This window comes from Dendropsophus ebraccatus, chromosome 3, assembly GCF_027789765.1.
Source record: "Dendropsophus ebraccatus isolate aDenEbr1 chromosome 3, aDenEbr1.pat, whole genome shotgun sequence".
Taxonomy (NCBI): Eukaryota; Metazoa; Chordata; class Amphibia; order Anura; family Hylidae; genus Dendropsophus; species Dendropsophus ebraccatus.
Window position 1 is genome coordinate 164,990,542 of NC_091456.1, and position 17,760 is coordinate 165,008,301.

General features: G+C 44.0%; 1 long non-coding RNA gene across 2 annotated transcripts in view; it reads right to left on the reverse strand.

Annotated features, from left to right (window-relative positions):
- Window positions 1-1,860: 1,860 nt before the first annotated feature.
- LOC138787433 (uncharacterized) overlaps window positions 1,861-17,760 on the reverse strand; it is a 38,035-nt gene continuing 22,135 nt past the window's right edge. Inside the window, exons 3-4 of one of the 2 annotated variants that reach the window (XR_011362376.1) lie at window positions 2,649-2,706; window positions 1,861-1,945 (exon numbers count right to left, since the gene is read on the reverse strand). This is a non-coding gene — a long non-coding RNA (uncharacterized lncRNA). Of the gene's footprint in view, window positions 1,946-2,648; window positions 2,707-10,602; window positions 10,891-17,760 lie in introns of those variants that run through there. The other variant, XR_011362377.1, reaches the window with a different exon arrangement.

The following is a 17,760-nucleotide window of genomic DNA, read 5'->3' on the forward strand; positions in this document are numbered from 1 at the left end:
CCTACATCCTACAGCTGCCCCGATTCCTGCACCCATCCAACATCTGTATAGCGGAGTGGCCCCTAGGGGCCAGGGCATCGCATAAGTAAATGACAAATCTATATATAACTTTTTCAAACCAGTGGATTGGAAAGAAAAAGATTTTTGCCGGATAACCCCTTTAAATAAGAAGCATTTCATCATATAGTTCAGCGAATCATTCATCTTTTAATAATTCCTTATTGTCTGAAAATCCCCAGAATCTTTTCTTTCATTTGGGTCATGTGATCTCATGGTGACCCCCTAAAAAATACAGGTCCTTAATGAGTTTACCATTTTATTTCCTATATAATGAAGTGACATGAACTGTTTGACACAAGATCTTACTAGTGGGGGCAATAATTCCTATCACAGTTCCTGCTAATAATTGTACAGGTACAGTCACACAGTTATAATCAGGGAGATGACTGTATATCTATGGTCTGATAGCTTATTTCCTTATAGAAATAAGGGATCTCACACAAGGCAGATGTGGTTCTGGTTCTGACTGCTTATGTGATAATGTGCTGATGCAGCAAAAAATGTAGGGGTAGTATTAGACGGGCCGATGGGGACCCAATAATAACAGTAAACAAAAACCAATTGTTTACTGGGCCTATTACACGGCCCGATTATCGTTTAACAAGGGCTGCAAGGACATTGTTACCGATTTCCTTGCAGCCCTTGCTTAAACAGTATACTTTACCTATCCACGCTCCAGGGCTCCTCCTGCGGTCTGCTTGTCCCGTGCGCTGCTGCTTTAGAGCGGCCTGTCTCAGCTGACAGGTTGCTCAGCCAATCACTGGCCGTGGTGGTCCCAGCCTGTGATTGGCTGAGCGGCCTGTCAACTTAGACAGGCCGCTCTGAAGCGGCAGCGCACGGGACACGGGAGAAGCAGAGCGCAGGAGGAGCCCTGGAGCGTGGATAGGTAACGTATTCTGTTTGCATATTGTTAGCCGGCGGCCGCGCACCGCTATTACACGTAGCGATGCGTGGTCGGCGCCCATCAATTATAGGTCAGAACCTATATCAACGATCAGCCGATGACAACAATCATCGGCTGATCATTGTCTTCATTACTTGGAACGATAATTGGCCGGATAGGGCCTATTATCGTTCCGTGTAATAGTACCCTTAGAAGAGGTCCACATGGACTGCTGGAAGTCACTGTCATTTACAGCAAGAATAATAGTGGACACTTTACTAGCACATCATTGGCCTCATGACATTACTCCAGACTGAGCCCTTCCGCTTACTGTTGTACCTATTGTTCCTCTTCTTTGCTGTGCAGGTTCATACAGGGAGGCCATTGCCCAATCTCTTGTCCACCAGCACGCTAACCAGGGCCGTATTATCAGCTGCTGCTGCCCTAGGCACTAGGCCTGAAGACGCCCCATCTTAAGGAGTGTGTGGGAGAGTGGTTTCGGCCACATGCATTTCTCTACACGTAGAAACATTGAATCGCGTTTTTTAATGGTTTTAACTGCTTAAAACATGAACAAATTTCCACATCGACTCAATGAGCCGTCTTCATATTGTCTGATGAAATTCTCACCAGGGGATTGGTAGATTGGTAGGTAAAAGCTGATAAGTATAGGAAGACGTGATAATGTGCTGATGCAGCAAGAAATGTATGGATGCAGCTGAGCTGGGATGAAACAGATGACACTGTAGGGCTAGTGGTGGTATGTGTATTACATCAGGGAAAAAAAAATCTTGAAGTGCCCCAAGCACATGCCATAATTCTAACGACACAGATTTCAAGGATTCAATTGGAATGCCTCCCCAAAATTGAAACAACCATAAAGGAGACTGAAACTTTCTAAAAAAAACTTTTTATTCTGTAATACCTACAACTAGTCACATAATGAATTAAATCCAAGGTCACCTATCTTGTACCGTCAGGGTGTTTGTAGTATAAATATACCTGTAAGACCCAAAATATATATAATAAATATATCTGTAAGACCCAACAGCTGATGCAGCACGCTCCTGGCAAAAACAATGAATACTCAAAAGCAACCAAGTGAAAAGGAGAATGGAAGTTTTGGAAAGTCATTTTATTCTCCTCCTGTTCTTCTAAACTTAGAGCATACCTATCATTCCAGGGGACTGTGTGATAACAGTAATCACAATGTCACCCGTGTTATTTCCTGCAGTTTTGTCCCTCTGCAAGGTTCATCTCTAATTGTTAGTCTCATGAACTTCGAATGGAAGGGCACATGTTGCTATGAGGCTATTTCACACTCAGGATTACAGCACTCCCAGCCTACATCTACCCACAGGCCCCTGGGGTGGGGGTGGGGCCTATACCTTAAGGCCAGCCTGTTCCAATGGCCTGTGACAGGGGCGGGGATTATGTGCCTATGATATCATGGAGGGGCGGGCCAACTGTGGCGCAGTGAGTAGGGCTAAGTAGCGCTAATGCCGCAAAGCCCCGCCCACTTAACACAATCTGCAATTGATAAAATATCACTTTTTACTTGAACAAGCAACATGACGTATGATATAAAATAAGGTATGAAAACTGCTAAATTTACCAATTACACCTGTGTAGTAAAGTCAGAATGCAAAAAGGAGGTGACAGTGTCACTTTAAGGGGTCCTTATGAAGCTTCTAACCAAGCTAACCTGATTTTGCCCAGCCTTCATACTGTGATGTCATGTGCTCCACTGTCAGACGTGAAAGCTGCCAATATATAAAAAAAAAAATCACACTGGAAAAACTTTTCATCAACAGATTTCAGTGAGTGCAGGGTTTCAGAATATTTATAGACAATGCAATATCCAGGTGTTAGACGTCACAAAATATAACTTGACTGGGGTGAGACGCTTTTTAGTACAAAGCTAATAATATTTCCATACATTATTGATTTATAGGAAAGAAAAATCACAGAAATTTTTTTTTTTTTACACAATCTATACATTTATGACACAAGTATAAACCTGCCAAAAGCAATTATTCCTAAAAACAGTCGCACAAGTCCAAGATGGGAGAAACTAGGAATGCAACAACTCCCTAACAATCCCTAATCATGTTTTACGGCCCTTTGAGGGTTGAACATTGATTGGAAAGAAAGCTACTTCCACTAGCTGGCAATGTAGAGCAATTTTTTTTTTTTTTTTTTACTTCTAGAAAAGAGCTACTTTGCATACTTTTTCCACTGAAGCTATGCATGGCTTGCATGCATGGAGAGTTCGGTCAGGGAGGGGACAGGGTGGATGTAGACAGTGAACCCTGAACTTGTCCCCACCCACTGTCCCTGCCTACTTGCCTCGGACAGCCCTAGGTAACTGCGGGTGACTGGGCAACAGTCCCTAACTTGGGATAACATCATAATACAAAGAATAGACCAGACAAACTGACATATATAGGTAGTCAACAGGCCAGGGTCAAACCAAACAGGCAGCAATCTAGAGAAATCGGAATCCATAGATTAGTTAGATAAACAAAACCTGAGGTCAGGAGGACCAGATAATAATGTAGAAATAGGATAGTAGATGCCAGGGGATGCACACATTGCGTATTGTTTATTGTCTGCCATGCTAGTATCACTAATCTAGTCAGCGAAGGTAATGGGAACTAGGGGCTGTATATATGGGAGGTCAGGGGCCCAATCCAGGACGTGATTGGACTGGACGCTGTTGGATATCCGTGATGTCACCAGGCGGCGCTGGCTCAGAGTTGAGTGGCATGCGGCTTCTGGAGTGGGTCCGAGAGTCCGGAGCAGCGCTCCAGGTGCCACAGAAGACATGGCTGGATGGGGCTAAGGTAAGCATATAACAGAGACACATTACTCTCCTTGGCATTCAATCCCTAATTACTGTATATTCTTGAACACTGATTAGCAGAGAAGCTACTCCAGTAGGTGGCACTGTGGGGCAAGTTCTTTTCCTTCTGGAAATTACCTACTTTTCTTACTTTTCCGAGGGCTCTTTGCACAGCTTGTAAGCGGCCTATTTCACGGAGCGATAATCGGCCGAATGTGAATATAATCTGCTGAATTGGAATGGAATAAATACAACGATCAGCCGATGACAACGATCATCGGCTGATCGTTGATATAGGTGTGAACCTATAATTGGCGGGCGCGGACCGCGCATCGCTACATGTAATAGCGGTTCTTGGGCAGTTCTCATATGTCATGTGTAATAGCAGTTCTCGAGCCCGCGTGCTCAAGTTTCAGAGTGGCCTGTCGGAGCTGACAGGCCGCTCGGCCAATCACTGGCCGGGACCGGCGCGGCCAGTGCTTGGCTTAGACAGCTTAGGCAGCTGACACAGGCTGCTCTGGAGCTGGAGCGCACGGGACCCGGGGAAAAGAAGACCGCAAGAGGAGCCCTGCAGCCTGGATAGGTAATGTATAAAGTTTAAGCAAGGGCTGCAAGGACATCGGTAACAAATGTTCATGCAGCCCTTGTTAAATGATAATTGGGCTGTGGAATAGGCAAAGTAAACGAGCGCCAATCTAGCAGATTGGCGCTCGTTTACAGTTATTATCGGGCCCCCATCGGCCCATGTAATAACAGCCTAAGACTTCATACACCAGTTTGGGGTGACCCACTATTGCCCTAGTCGAGGGAAGAATAGTAAGGCTATGTTCACACTACGTAAAACTACGGCCGTAGTTTTGCGGGGTGGGACATAGCTTTATTTTTAATGGGATCCCGGCCGGAGCCTAAACACAAATCGTATACGCTCTGGCCGGGACATGTCAGTGAATTCCGGCCGCAGAGAGATCTGTCAGTTCACACAGTGAAGCAAGCGGCTCCAGCCGCTTGCTTCACTGTGGGCTATGGGAAGCTCTGATGCGGGCACACGCTGATGCACCTGCATCAGAGCTCCGCGGCCGGAAAGATCACCCGGCCGGTACTTAAGTACCGGCTGGGATGATCCTGGCACACACGTAGTGTGAACATACCCTAAAACAGTAAAATAAAATGCATATGGCAGACAATGAACAATACCCAATCATAAAGCAAAGTGGTGGTACCGTCATGTAAGGGTGCTTCTTTGTAAGTAGAAGTACGGTAGTTATGTAATTCCTAATATCAGTGACATTGAGAGTTTGCGAGCGTTTCACAGTCTGCATGTAACCTGACAGATCATATACAGGGAGGTCGGAGCTCCTCGGTGGTGGAGGCCTCTGGGCAAATGGCTCCTTTTGCCTTTCCTATAATGCATCATTGCCTCTGCCAAATCCTGCCTTGCAAGGGATGAATATTTTATCATTTAATTAATGGGGGTTTAGTATCTGCCATGTTTTTATGTACTGCACTTCTTATTGTCTCACTAGTCTTCCATTAACACCCCCGAAGACCTTCTCTTTTGGACAACGTTCACACAGCATGAAAGCAAAAAAATGAATATAAACTCTTCTTCACTGGGTTGTTAAAGATATTTATTACAGCAAATGGTTTGGTGCAGTAACCCAATTAGTGGCGCCCATTGACAAGCCATTATTACAAGGTTTTCTAGGACATTTGTGCATCCCTCCTGCATTACTTATGTATAGCTTTTTCCAATTAACGTAATCAATCATGTATGGAAAACACTCTTCATTAATGCAATTAGATTTTACAACACTTTTCCTTTAACATATTAAATTTAAAGAACCTTGAATTTCTTAATAGCCGCTCGGCAATGTGTAGATTAAAGATTTATCTCCATTATAATTCCTGGAGCTATCAGTCATTAAGGACATGAGATCTGAATCTCCTAAGTGATATATTCAGGAAGGGGATGATGATGGATTGCCTGATCTCATTCCTTTTCATGCGGATTGGGAACAAAATGAGAACTTTTCTCACTTTTTGTCCTGTATGAAAAAATTCTTATAGTTCAACTTTTATAGACACGGTATAGGATTTAATGTAACATGCTTAAAAATAACCATACAACTTAACATGGGGGTCTAATAAGGGGTGTGGGGGTTTATTTGTTATGGGCAACCTTTTGGGCAAGGTCCCCCGTTGCCTTATTTATGGGAGCAGGGCAACTTATTAACTAAATTAACTAATTAACTAAACCTATCTATTCTATTATTTTCCATTTGTCCCATAATGAACCTGTATGAGCAATAGGAGAAACACGCTGAGACTGAATACATTTGAATGTTATATTTCATGTACACTACCGTTTAAAAGTTTAGGGTCACATTGAAATGTCCTTATTTTTGAAGGAAAGGCACTGTACTTTTCAATGAAGATAACTTTAAACTAGTCCTAACTTTAAAGAAATACACTCTATACATTGCTAATGTGGTAAATGACTATTCTAGCTGCAAATGTCTGTTTTTTGGTGCAATATCTACATAGGTGTATAGAGGTCCATTTCCAGCAACTATCACTCCATTGTTTTAATGGTACAATGTGTTTGCTCATTGGCTCAGAAGGCTAACTGATGATTAGAAAACCCTTGTGCAATCATGTTCACACATCTGAAAACAGTCTAGCTCGTTACAGAAGCTACAAAACTGACCTTCCTTTGAGCAGATTGTGTTTCTGGAGCATCACATTTGTGGGGTCAAATAAACGCTTAAAATGGCCAGAAAAAGAGAACTTTCATCTGAAACTCGACAGTCTATTCTTGTTCTTAGAAATGAAGGCTATTCCATGCGAGAAATTGCTAAGAAATTGAAGATTTCCTACAACGGTGTGTACTACTCCCTTCAGAGGACAGCACAAACAGGCTCTAACCAGAGTAGAAAAAGAAGTGGGAGGCCGCGTTGCACAACTAAGCAAGAAGATAAGCACATTAGAGTCTCTAGTTTGAGAAACAGACACCTCACAGGTCCCTAACTGGCATCTTCATTAAATAGTACCCGCAAAACACCAGTGTCAACATCTACAGTGAAGAGGCGGCTGCGGGATTTTGGGCTTCAGGGCAGAGTGGCAAAGAAAAAGCCATATCTGAGACTGGCCAATAAAAGAAAAAGATTAAGATGGGCAAAAGAACACAGACATTGGACAGAGGAAGACTGGAAAAAAGTGTTGTGGACGGATGAATCCAAGTTTGAGGTGTTTGGATCACAAAGAAGAACGTTTGTGAGAGGCAGAACAAATGAAAAGATGCTGGAAGAATGCCTGACGCCATCTGTTAATCATGGTGGAGGTAATGTGATGGTCTGGGGTTGCTTTGGTGCTGGTAAGGTGGGAGATTTGTACAGGGTAAAAGGGATTCTGAATAAGGAAGGCTATCACTCTGCAACGCCATGCCATACCCAGTGGACAGCGCTTGATTGGAGCCAATTTCATCCTACAACAGGACAATGACCCTAAACACACCTCCAAATTGTGCAAGAACTATTTACAGCAGAAGCAGCAGCTGGTATTCTATCATAGGTAATGGAGTGGCCAGCGCAGTCACCAGATCTGAACCCCATTGAGCTGTTGTGTGAGCAGCTTGACCGTATGGTACGCCAGAAGTGCCCATCCAACCAATCCAACTTGTGGGAGCTGCTTCTAGAAGTGTGGGGTGCAATTTCTCCAGCTTACCTCAACAGATTAACAGCTAGAATGCCAAAGGTGTGCAATGCTGGAATTGCTGCAAAAGGAGGATTCTTTGACAAAAGCAAAGTTTGATGTAAAAACAATGTTATTTCAAATACAAATCATTATTTCTAACCTCTATTTTCTAATTATTTCACAACGTATGGCGGTGAAGAAGTGTGACTTTTCATGGAAAACACAAAATTGTTTGGGTGACCCCAAACTTTTGAACAGTAATGTATATAATGTAATATATTTACGTCCCAGTTGTCCAGAAGTGTGCTTGGCCTCTTCCTCCTTTCGTCACTGTTGGTGTAGCTGTAGCGATGGTTAGATGGTTAGCCTATCAGAGAGTGGGGACTCTGGGTCAATCAGGCTTAGTGCCAACACCCCATGGTGATAAGTAGTATGAGATCTAAACAGGTGGCTTCTGGCCATAGCTGTCTGTGTTCTCATCCCTGGTTTACTTCTTTGGGTTTCCATTTGTTTCTCAGGTTCCCTCCTGGTTCTGATTCTGACCTGGATTTGGTTACTGATGTTGGTTATGATTCTGAAGTATAATATATAAGGATAGAGCAAACGATATCCCAAGCTGACTCTTAATAGAGCTTGAAGTCCAAATTTCCGGCCCACACAAAATGTCACAGGACCCAGAAAGAAGAGGACTATAGTGGGGGTTGGGCACCTGAGGAAATGGTAATGGTGGGGTCTGAAAGCAAAAGTATTATTGCAGCCTAAAAACCTTTCCTGCCTGGAAAAGATCTTAAAGACTGTTCTTGGGTTTAGCTTAAAGTGTTACTTTTATTTATAAAGGTTTTGACATGTCATCAGATTAAAAGTTAAAAGGTTAAAAGTTATTGATTGCAGCGGGTATCCCGATGCCCACTGCAATCCCCATACAGCCGTGGTGGGGAGTGACATGGCAGGCCTCTCGACTCCCTAGCCGACTGGAGATCTGACCCTTTTGCTTCATAGACTATTCTAAAGTCGGATTTTATTGACAGAGGCAAGTGGCCGCATCTTCTCCCCGGCTGTATCTCAGGAACATTGCAGTGAGACTCGCTGCAATCAATAACTTTTAACATGACTGATGACAAAAGTTATTACAAATGACAGCAACACTTTAAATTCAATCCTGGACTCAAAAATTAAATGAGCGCTAATAAGTTGAGCAATAAGTATACTGTACATATTAAAGGGCCTGTCTCATCATAGAAAAAAACTCCTTAAAGGACAACTCCGGCCAAAATATTTTATATTATATGTTATTAGATAAGAAAAGTTAGACAAATTCCTAATGTACATTAATTATGGGATTTCCCTTAATTTAGTGGGTCAGACAGGGTTCAGATTCTGTAAAAAACTGTGACGTCACAAATCAGTTGTAATTCCTATAGAGTGTCCAGCAGGGGGCACTATATGTAGAAGTCTATGGAACTGTATTGTATATGCAACTGTATGTAATGTATCACAGGGATGCAGGGCAGAGAGGGACCAGGCTCACACCAGAAGATAGATGGCACGGAGCAGAGAGGAAGAGAGGTGCCCCTATATCTAACTACCTCCCCCCCTCCCTCCCTGCTCGGCTTATGGGACACATGCACACAGCACTACTTCTCCCATCATCTGCTAATAGCATGCGGGTGTTGGATGGAGGGATGTATGTGGGGTGGTTACGGTAATGGGGATCGGTCTGGTACTACTCCGCCATCATCTGCTCATACTATGAGCAGATGATGGGAGAAGTAGTACTGTGTGTATGTGTCCCACACACCGAGCAGGGAGGGAGGCGGGAGGTAGTCAGATGTAGGGGCACCTCTCTTCCTCCCTGCTCTGTGTCGTCTTTCTCCCTTTCTCCCGGTGTGAGCCTGGTCCCTGTCTGCCCTGTGTCCCTGTGATACATTACATACAGTTGCATATACAATACAGTTCCATAGACTTCTACATATAGAGCGCTCCCTGCTGGACACTCCGTAGGAATTACAACTGACTCATGACGTCACGTTTTTTTTTACAGAATCTGAACCCTGCCTGATCTACTAAATTAAGGGAAATAGCAGTATATGTGCATTTCCCATAATAAATGTACATTAGGAATTTGTCTAACTTTCCTTATGAAATAACATTACTGACTCTGTCAGTAGGTTTATGGTGTCCTATTTCAGGGTAGCATAAACTAGTGACAGAGAAGCTGAACAGAATGATGTATCATGTACATTTTGTTGTGCAGCTAATCCAGAGATATCCTCCTGAATAATATGGACATCAAGCAGTCCTCTCCACTATGTGTGTGTGCTCAGTAGTCCTGGATATTCATGAGAAGCAGGAAAATCCACCCCCAGCTACTGATTGGCAGTTATCTATCCATGCTGTATATAGGCAGTCAACTGTAAATCAGAAGCTGGAAGGTGGGAGAGGGGTGTGGCAAGAATTCTACTCTCCTGCATACTAGGAGAACAGCTGAAAAGAATGATGTAACTAGTATACTGATCTGTTCAGCACTTCTGTCACTAGTTTATGCTGCCCTCATTTAAGGCGGCATAAACCTAGTGACAGATTTCCTTTAAAGCGAGACTCCAGTTCAGGTGTGTTTTGTAATTAAGGTTTATTTGCTTCAATGTAACCAAGCTGCAATACCATATCCAAACTGGAGACAAGTGTTGCTGTCTCTGGAACAAAGTGATCATGTTTTTCTAGCATGGTATAAACCCTTAATATGACTGCATGTTTTGCTAGAAATTGCCATTGACAACTTTGTTTATCTTCTGCAGTGGCCACTATAGAAATAATGTAGTATTACATGTTGTCTTTTAATGGAATGTGTCATTTAGATTTAAATTTAAATTTGGTCTGCCATTGTGTACAATAATATATATATTTTTTTTAATTGTCAGCAAAACCCCTTAATTTTAGTGGTATTGACTGACCATCTAATGTATATGGGGACCACCCAACTAGAGATCTCAGCAGAGAAAACTGTCGGGAATTATGGATTTCAACTGTTTAATTGTTTTAGGCAAAATAAGACTTCATCAGGGGGTGTCTGGCAGCAGCTTTCTTCATCTAGAGTGCATGTGCATTCACTGTTTGTCTAAGGGGAGATTGGGAGGGACCCGTCAAACGAGCCAGCATTTGGCTGACACTTGTCTGACATTTCTGGACAATTTAGTCCCCCTCTTTTCTGGTTTATAGAGCAGAGTGTCCTTTATGATGTAAGAGAGAATGGTTTCCACAGCTTCATGCAGTAAAAGTAGAAAATCTTTATTTCATTCCTTAAAAGCGTGTACAAAGAGATTTCGGAATGACTATTCCTTAATCATGTTCTTTATGATGTCAATGTCTTCCAATGGAGCATATGGTAAGAGGCTGTGGAGTTACAGATAGACTTTGAAAAAAAAAAAAAAACCTAAAAATATTAGATGATTTTATTTTCCTTCACGTTTTTACATTTTGTAGAAAAGCATCCCACCCCAATCTACAATAATCCAGCTAGAGAAAGAACATGGAAAATGGGTTATGGCAGCCTACAGCTCAGCTATACATACTGTGTGGAATTACCATGAAGCTTTCCCACTAATACTCAGTCATAAAGTGTTCACCTCAAATCTGTTCTGGTTCTATGAACATAATAATATTCATTATTCACTACATGAGTCACTAGTACAGTACACTATGTTTTACGGGAGCTAAAATTGTATGCACTTCCTCACAGATGGCCATTATAACGTAGGCTTCACTACAGCTGCACAAGGCATTAGAGACCGAAAATAACATCTTTACCAACCACAGGAGACCACATTCTGATCACCCACTAAAGCTTCCAGTCAACAGAGCTGAGCGTGTAGGAACAAGGGGCCAAATATACCGTCACTAAATACAGTATACTGTCTCGCAAAGACAAAACATTTCTGTATGCAATTTTAGGGTATAGAGACATCATGTAGGTTCCTCACCCCCATAAGCCAGAGAAAAACATCGCAGAGTTGCCCTTGCTTAGGTAAATCTATCTATTCATGTCTTATATACATGGCTATGGGTGGCATCTATAGCGGAATTTCCTGCTAAGTGACCTTCTACTGAGGTTTGCCTAATGCGGAGAGTTTTTGACCCTGGACCCACAGCGATGCGCGGTTTCATGGACTGGCTTAATTTACAAAAGTGGTTGTCATTATGACACAACACCTTTAAAGCAACTCTGTACCCACAATCTGTCCCCCCCAAACCACTTGTACCTTCGGATAGCTGCTTTGAATCCAAGATCTGTCCTGGGGGCCGTTCGGCAGGGGATGCAGTTATTGTCCTAAAAACAACTTTTAATCCTGCAGCCCTGTGTCTAACGGCCGGGGCTTACATTTGTATATGCATTAGGCTGGCACCACCTCTTCATCCTTCCTCCCCACCCTCCTCATCATTAGGAATGATCCAGGAACATTTACTGCTGTTTGAGCTTTGCACAGGTGTATTAACGATCCAGCCCATGTTCATTATACACACAGGTGGGGAATAGGCAGCAATCTGCCTGGAGCATTCCTAATGATGAGGAGGGCGGGGAGGAAGGACGGAGAGGTGGTGCCAGCCTAATGCATATACAAATGTAAGCCCCGGCCGTTAGACACAGCGCTGCAGGATTAAAAGTTGTTTTGACTGCATAACTGCATCCCCTGCCGAATAGACCCCAGGACAGATCTTGGACTAAAAGCAGCTATATGACGGTACAAGCGGTTTGGGGGGGGGGGGGGCAGATTGTGGGTACAGAGTCGCTTTAAAGTGTCACTGTCGTGAAAATTTGTTTTACAGAAATCAATAGTACAGGCGATTTTAAGAAACTTTGTAATTAGGTTTATTAGCTGAAAAATGAATTTTTATCATGAAAAAGCAGTTTGAAGCTCTCCCCCTGTCTTCATTGTTCTCCTGTGGAGAGAGCTAAAGTAAAGACCAAAACAGGACAACAAAGAGTTAATCTACAAATACCTCACCCTTTATCTCCTCTGACAGTCAGCACTGACCTCTCTGACCTCTGATTACAGCTGTCACCCAGCTCCATGCCTTTAATCCCTTTGTTCTTGGCTTCCTGCTGTTGGCTAACTCCCTCCTACCCCCTCCCCTCTCCCCCCTCCCCTCTCCCTAGAACAGACTTGGGTACGTCTGATGCAACAAGTCACAATTTCCCGATATTTTGCAGTGAATGGAAAAGAGGAGGGGGGGGGGGGGCTGGGGAAAGGCTTTTTGAATGCAGATAATGGCATATTTGGCTAATAAACCCAATTACAAAGTTTCTTAAAATCGCCTGGACTACAATACGACAGTGACTCTTTAAGGATGACCGGTCATCTTGCTGACCAGGTGATTTTTATGTTTTTCCTGTAATTGAGGTTGTAAGAGCCCCCTACATGATGCTCAGCTATTTCTTTATTTCAGTGGGGTGAAGGCATAACTGTTTGCCAGTACTAATAACATAGATAGATAGTCCAATGTAATACTAGTGGCACCACCTTCAGATATTCAGTCCGAGTGCCCGCGGGATAGTATCTGACCAATGATACTTTGTAGCTAAAATAAACAAATTTCCAGCAGCACTTCCGTAGTGAAAAAATATCTTCAGTGATTTATTCCATAAAAGTTAAAAATACATAAGTGCCAGTGGCGTAGCTACAGTGAAGGCAGGGAAGGCGACTGCTATGGGGCCCCTGCATGAAGGGGGCCCGAGGAAGCCTGCCCTGCCTTCATGGTAGGTACCCCGCTCCCCCAGGGGTCCAGAGAGGAAGAGGGACCCCCACTGCACTGTTCAGCCCCCTCACTGTAGTGCCGGGTGAGCGGGCTGAACAGAGGAGCAGGACCTGCCAGACGGCACAGGAGAGGGATGAAGGATCTTTGGGTCACATGACCCAAAGGTCCTCAATACCTATGTGAAGATCAGCCCGGACTACAGGAGGAGGAGGGGGGAAGCCTGGGAGCTGTAAGTGCTGTGTATGTGTGTCAGTGAGTGTATGTATGTATCTGTGGGTATATGTATATGTCAGTGTGTGTATATATGTATCTGTGGGTATATGTATATGTCAGTGTGTGTATATATGTATCTGTGGGTATATGTATATGTCAGTGTGTGTATATATGTATCTGTGGGTATATGTATATGTCAGTGTGTGTATATATGTATCTGTGGGTATATGTATATGTCAGTGTGTGTATATATGTACCTGTGGGTATATGTATATGTCAGTGTGTGTATATATGTATCTGTGTATATATTTATATGTCAGTATGTGTATGTATCTGTGGCTATATATATATATATGTGTGTTTGTGTATGTCAGCAATGTCTGTAGAACTGGTGTATATGTGTGTGTGTGTGTGTGTGTGTGTGTGTATGTCAGCAATGTCTGTAGCACTGGTGTATATGTGTATATGTGTGTATGTCAGCAATGTCTGTAGCACTGGTGTATATGTGTATATGTGTGTATGTCAGCAATGTCTGTAGCACTGGTGTATATGTGTGTGTATGTCAGCAATGTCTGTAGCACTGGTGTATGTGTGTGTGTGTGTGTGTATGTCAGCAATGTCTGTAGCACTGGTGTATATGTGTATATGTGTGTATGTCAGCAATGTCTGTAGCACTGGTGTATATGTGTATATGTGTGTATGTCAGCAATGTCTGTAGCACTGGTGTATATGTGTGTGTATGTCAGCAATGTCTGTAGCACTGGTGTATATGTGTGTGTATGTCAGCAATGTCTGTAGCACTAGTGTATATGTGTATATGTGTGTATGTCAGCAATGTCTGTAGCACTGGTGTATATGTGTGTGTGTATGTCAGCAATGTCTGTAGCACTGGTGTATATGTGTGTGTGTATGTCAGCAATGTCTGTAGCACTGGTGTATATGTGTGTGTGGGTATGTCAGCAATGTCTGTAGCAATGGTGTATATGTGTGTGTGTATGTCAGCAATGTCTGTAGCACTGGTGTATATGTGTGTGTGTGTCAGCAATGTCTGTAGCACTGGTGTATATGTGTGTGTATGTCAGCAATGTCTGTAGCACTGGTGTATATGTGTGTTTGCTCCCAAAGATGTTCTGCAGCAGCTTCTATTAATGCTGGGCTCTAATAAAAGAACCCACCACTAATATCTGCTGCATTTTCTTTTATTTCTGGTTGAGTATTTCTTATTACACTGAGATGATTTCCCTGTGTACAGTCTACTCATGGCGTATACATCTGTACTAGTGTAATCACAGCGTATATATGTGTGTATGTCAGTGGTGTATCTGTATATATGTTAATGGTGCCTCTGTGTGTGTATATGTGCGTCAATGTCTGTGTTTGGGGGGGGGGCGTACAGGATTTATGGGGCCCCATACAGTTTTGTGCTATGGGGCCCCATGAATCCTAGCTACGCCCCTGATAAGTGCAGCACAGCAAATCAAGATATAGTGCAACGTTTCAGTGGCCTCCGCCACCTTTTTCAATGCTTGTGGAGGGCATGTGGAGGTGAAGGGGTTACTGATGCACCTGGGGGATGATTTACACAGTACACTGCTATAGAGGGCATGTGGGGGTGAAGGGGTTACTGATGCACCTTGGGGATGATTTACACAGTACACTGCTATAGAGGGCATGTAGGGGAGAAGGGGTTACTGGTGCACTGGGGGATGATTTACACAGTACACTGCTATAGAGGGCATGTAGGGGAGAAGGGGTTACTGGTGCACTGGGGGATGATTTACACAGTACACTACTATAGATGGCATGTAGGGGAGAAGGGGTTACTGATGCACTGGGGGATGATTTACACAGTACACTACTATAGAGGGCATGTAGGGGAGAAGAGGTTACTGATGCACTGGGGGATGATTTACACAGTACACTACTATAGGGGACATGTGGAGGTGAAAGGGTCACTGATGCACTGGTTGATAATTTACACAGTACACTGCTATAGAGGGCATGTAGGGGAGAAGGGGTTACTGATGCACTGGGGGATGATTTACACAGTACACTACTATAGGGGACATGTGGAGGTGAAAGGGTTACTGATGCACTGGTTGATAATTTACACAGTACACGGCTATAGAGGGCATGTTGGGGAGAAGGTGTTACTGATGCACTGGGGATGATTTACACAGTACACTAAGATAGAGGGCATGTGGAGGAGAAGGGGTTACTGATGCAACTTGGGGGATGATTTACACAGTACACTAAGATAGATGGCATGTAGGGGAGAAGGGGTTACTGATGCACTGGGGGATAATTTAAACAGTGCACTACCATAAAGGACATGTGGAGAAGAAGGGGTTACTGATGACCTGAGGGATGATTTACACAGTACACTACTATAGGGGACATTGGAGGTGAAAGGGTTACTGATGCACTGGTTGATAATTTACACAGTACACGGCTATAGAGGGCATGTTGGGGAGAAGGTGTTACTGATGCACTGGGGATGATTTACACAGTACACTAAGATAGAGGGCATGTGGAGGAGAAGGGGTTACTGATGCAACTTGGGGGATGATTTACACAGTACACTAAGATAGATGGCATGTAGGGGAGAAGGGGTTACTGATGCACTGGGGGATAATTTAAACAGTGCACTACCATAAAGGACATGTGGAGAAGAAGGGGTTACTGATGACCTGAGGGATGATTTACATAGTACACTGCTATAGATGGCATGTCGGAGAGAAGGTGTTACTGATGAGGGGTGATTTACACAGTACACTATGACAGAGGGCACGAGGACTAGAAGGGGTTACTAATGCACTCTCTTTGCAAGGTACTATGTGAGCAGAAAGTAAATAATCAGCAGCAGCAATGCAGGTCCCCCTTGAATTCTATATTGCAGAGACTGTTACTAAAGATGCATTTCTCCTAAAAGTAGGCAATGGACAGCCGAATTGCTGAGAAGGGAGACACCTAGTGGACAAGACTTTAGAGCTGTTTTTCTGGGGTATGAAGTGAATATAGTGATATACAAAAATGTTATCAGTCATATGGGCTATCACATAGAGGGAAGGTGTTTATAATAGCAGTAACTATTCAAATACTTTTCTCCATGAGAACATATAGTAAGCTTATAGGAGCTGTCCAGGAATAAAAACTTAGCAGAACATACATACTAATTACTTTCTTAAAAGGATTGTCCTAATGCAACTACTCCTTTCTTTATTGAGAAAGGAGTTGACCTGGTGATCAGCTAAAAAACCTCCAACAATCTACAATAATATAGCGCAACATTATGAAAACCACTGATCTAATGTTGCATTGGTCCTTCTCTTGCTATGTGAGCCAGTGGTGGATTATAATGTGGGTGGCTAGGGCAGCTGTCCGAGGCCTGGGGCCCCTGGGAGGCCCTTGACCATCAGAACCACTAAAATCTGATCTCACTGCAGCAGCACAAGACTTGGGAGCACACCGGATGATCTTTCGGTGGTCCCCTGAGTTAAGTGCAGCTGCAGAGCTGTCCCAGATGAACGCGCTAAATTTTAGTGCTCCTGACACACAGTACCACCACGCTCCTGACACACAGTACCACCGCGCTCCTGACACACAGTACCACAGCGCTCCTAACACACAGTACCACAGCGCTCCTGACACACAGTACCACAGCGCTCCTAACACACAGTACCACAGCGCTCCTGACACACAGTACCACAGCGCTCCTGACACACAGTACCACAGCGCTCCTGATACACAGTACCACAGCGCTCCTGACACACAGTACCACAGCGCTCCTGACACACAGTACTACAGCGCTCCTGACACACAGTACCACAGCGCTCCTGACACACAGTACCACAGCGCTCCTGACACACAGTACCACAGCGCTCCTGACACACAGTACCACAGCGCTCCTAACACACAGTACCACAGCGCTCCTGACACACAGTACCACAGCGCTCCTAACACACAGTACCACAGCGCTCCTAACACACAGTACCACAGCGCTCCTAACACACAGTACCACAGCGCTCCTGACACACAGTACCACAGCGCTCCTGACACACAGTACCACAGCGCTCCTGACACGCAGTACCACAGCGCTCCTGACACACAGTACCACAGCGCTCCTGACACACAGTACTACAGCGCTCCTGACACACAGTACCACAGCGCTCCTGACACACAGTACCACAGCGCTCCTGACACACAGTACCACAGCGCTCCTGACACACAGTACCACAGCGCTCCTGACACACAGTACCACAGCGCTCCTGACACACAGTACCACAGCGCTCCTGACATACAGTACCACAGTGCT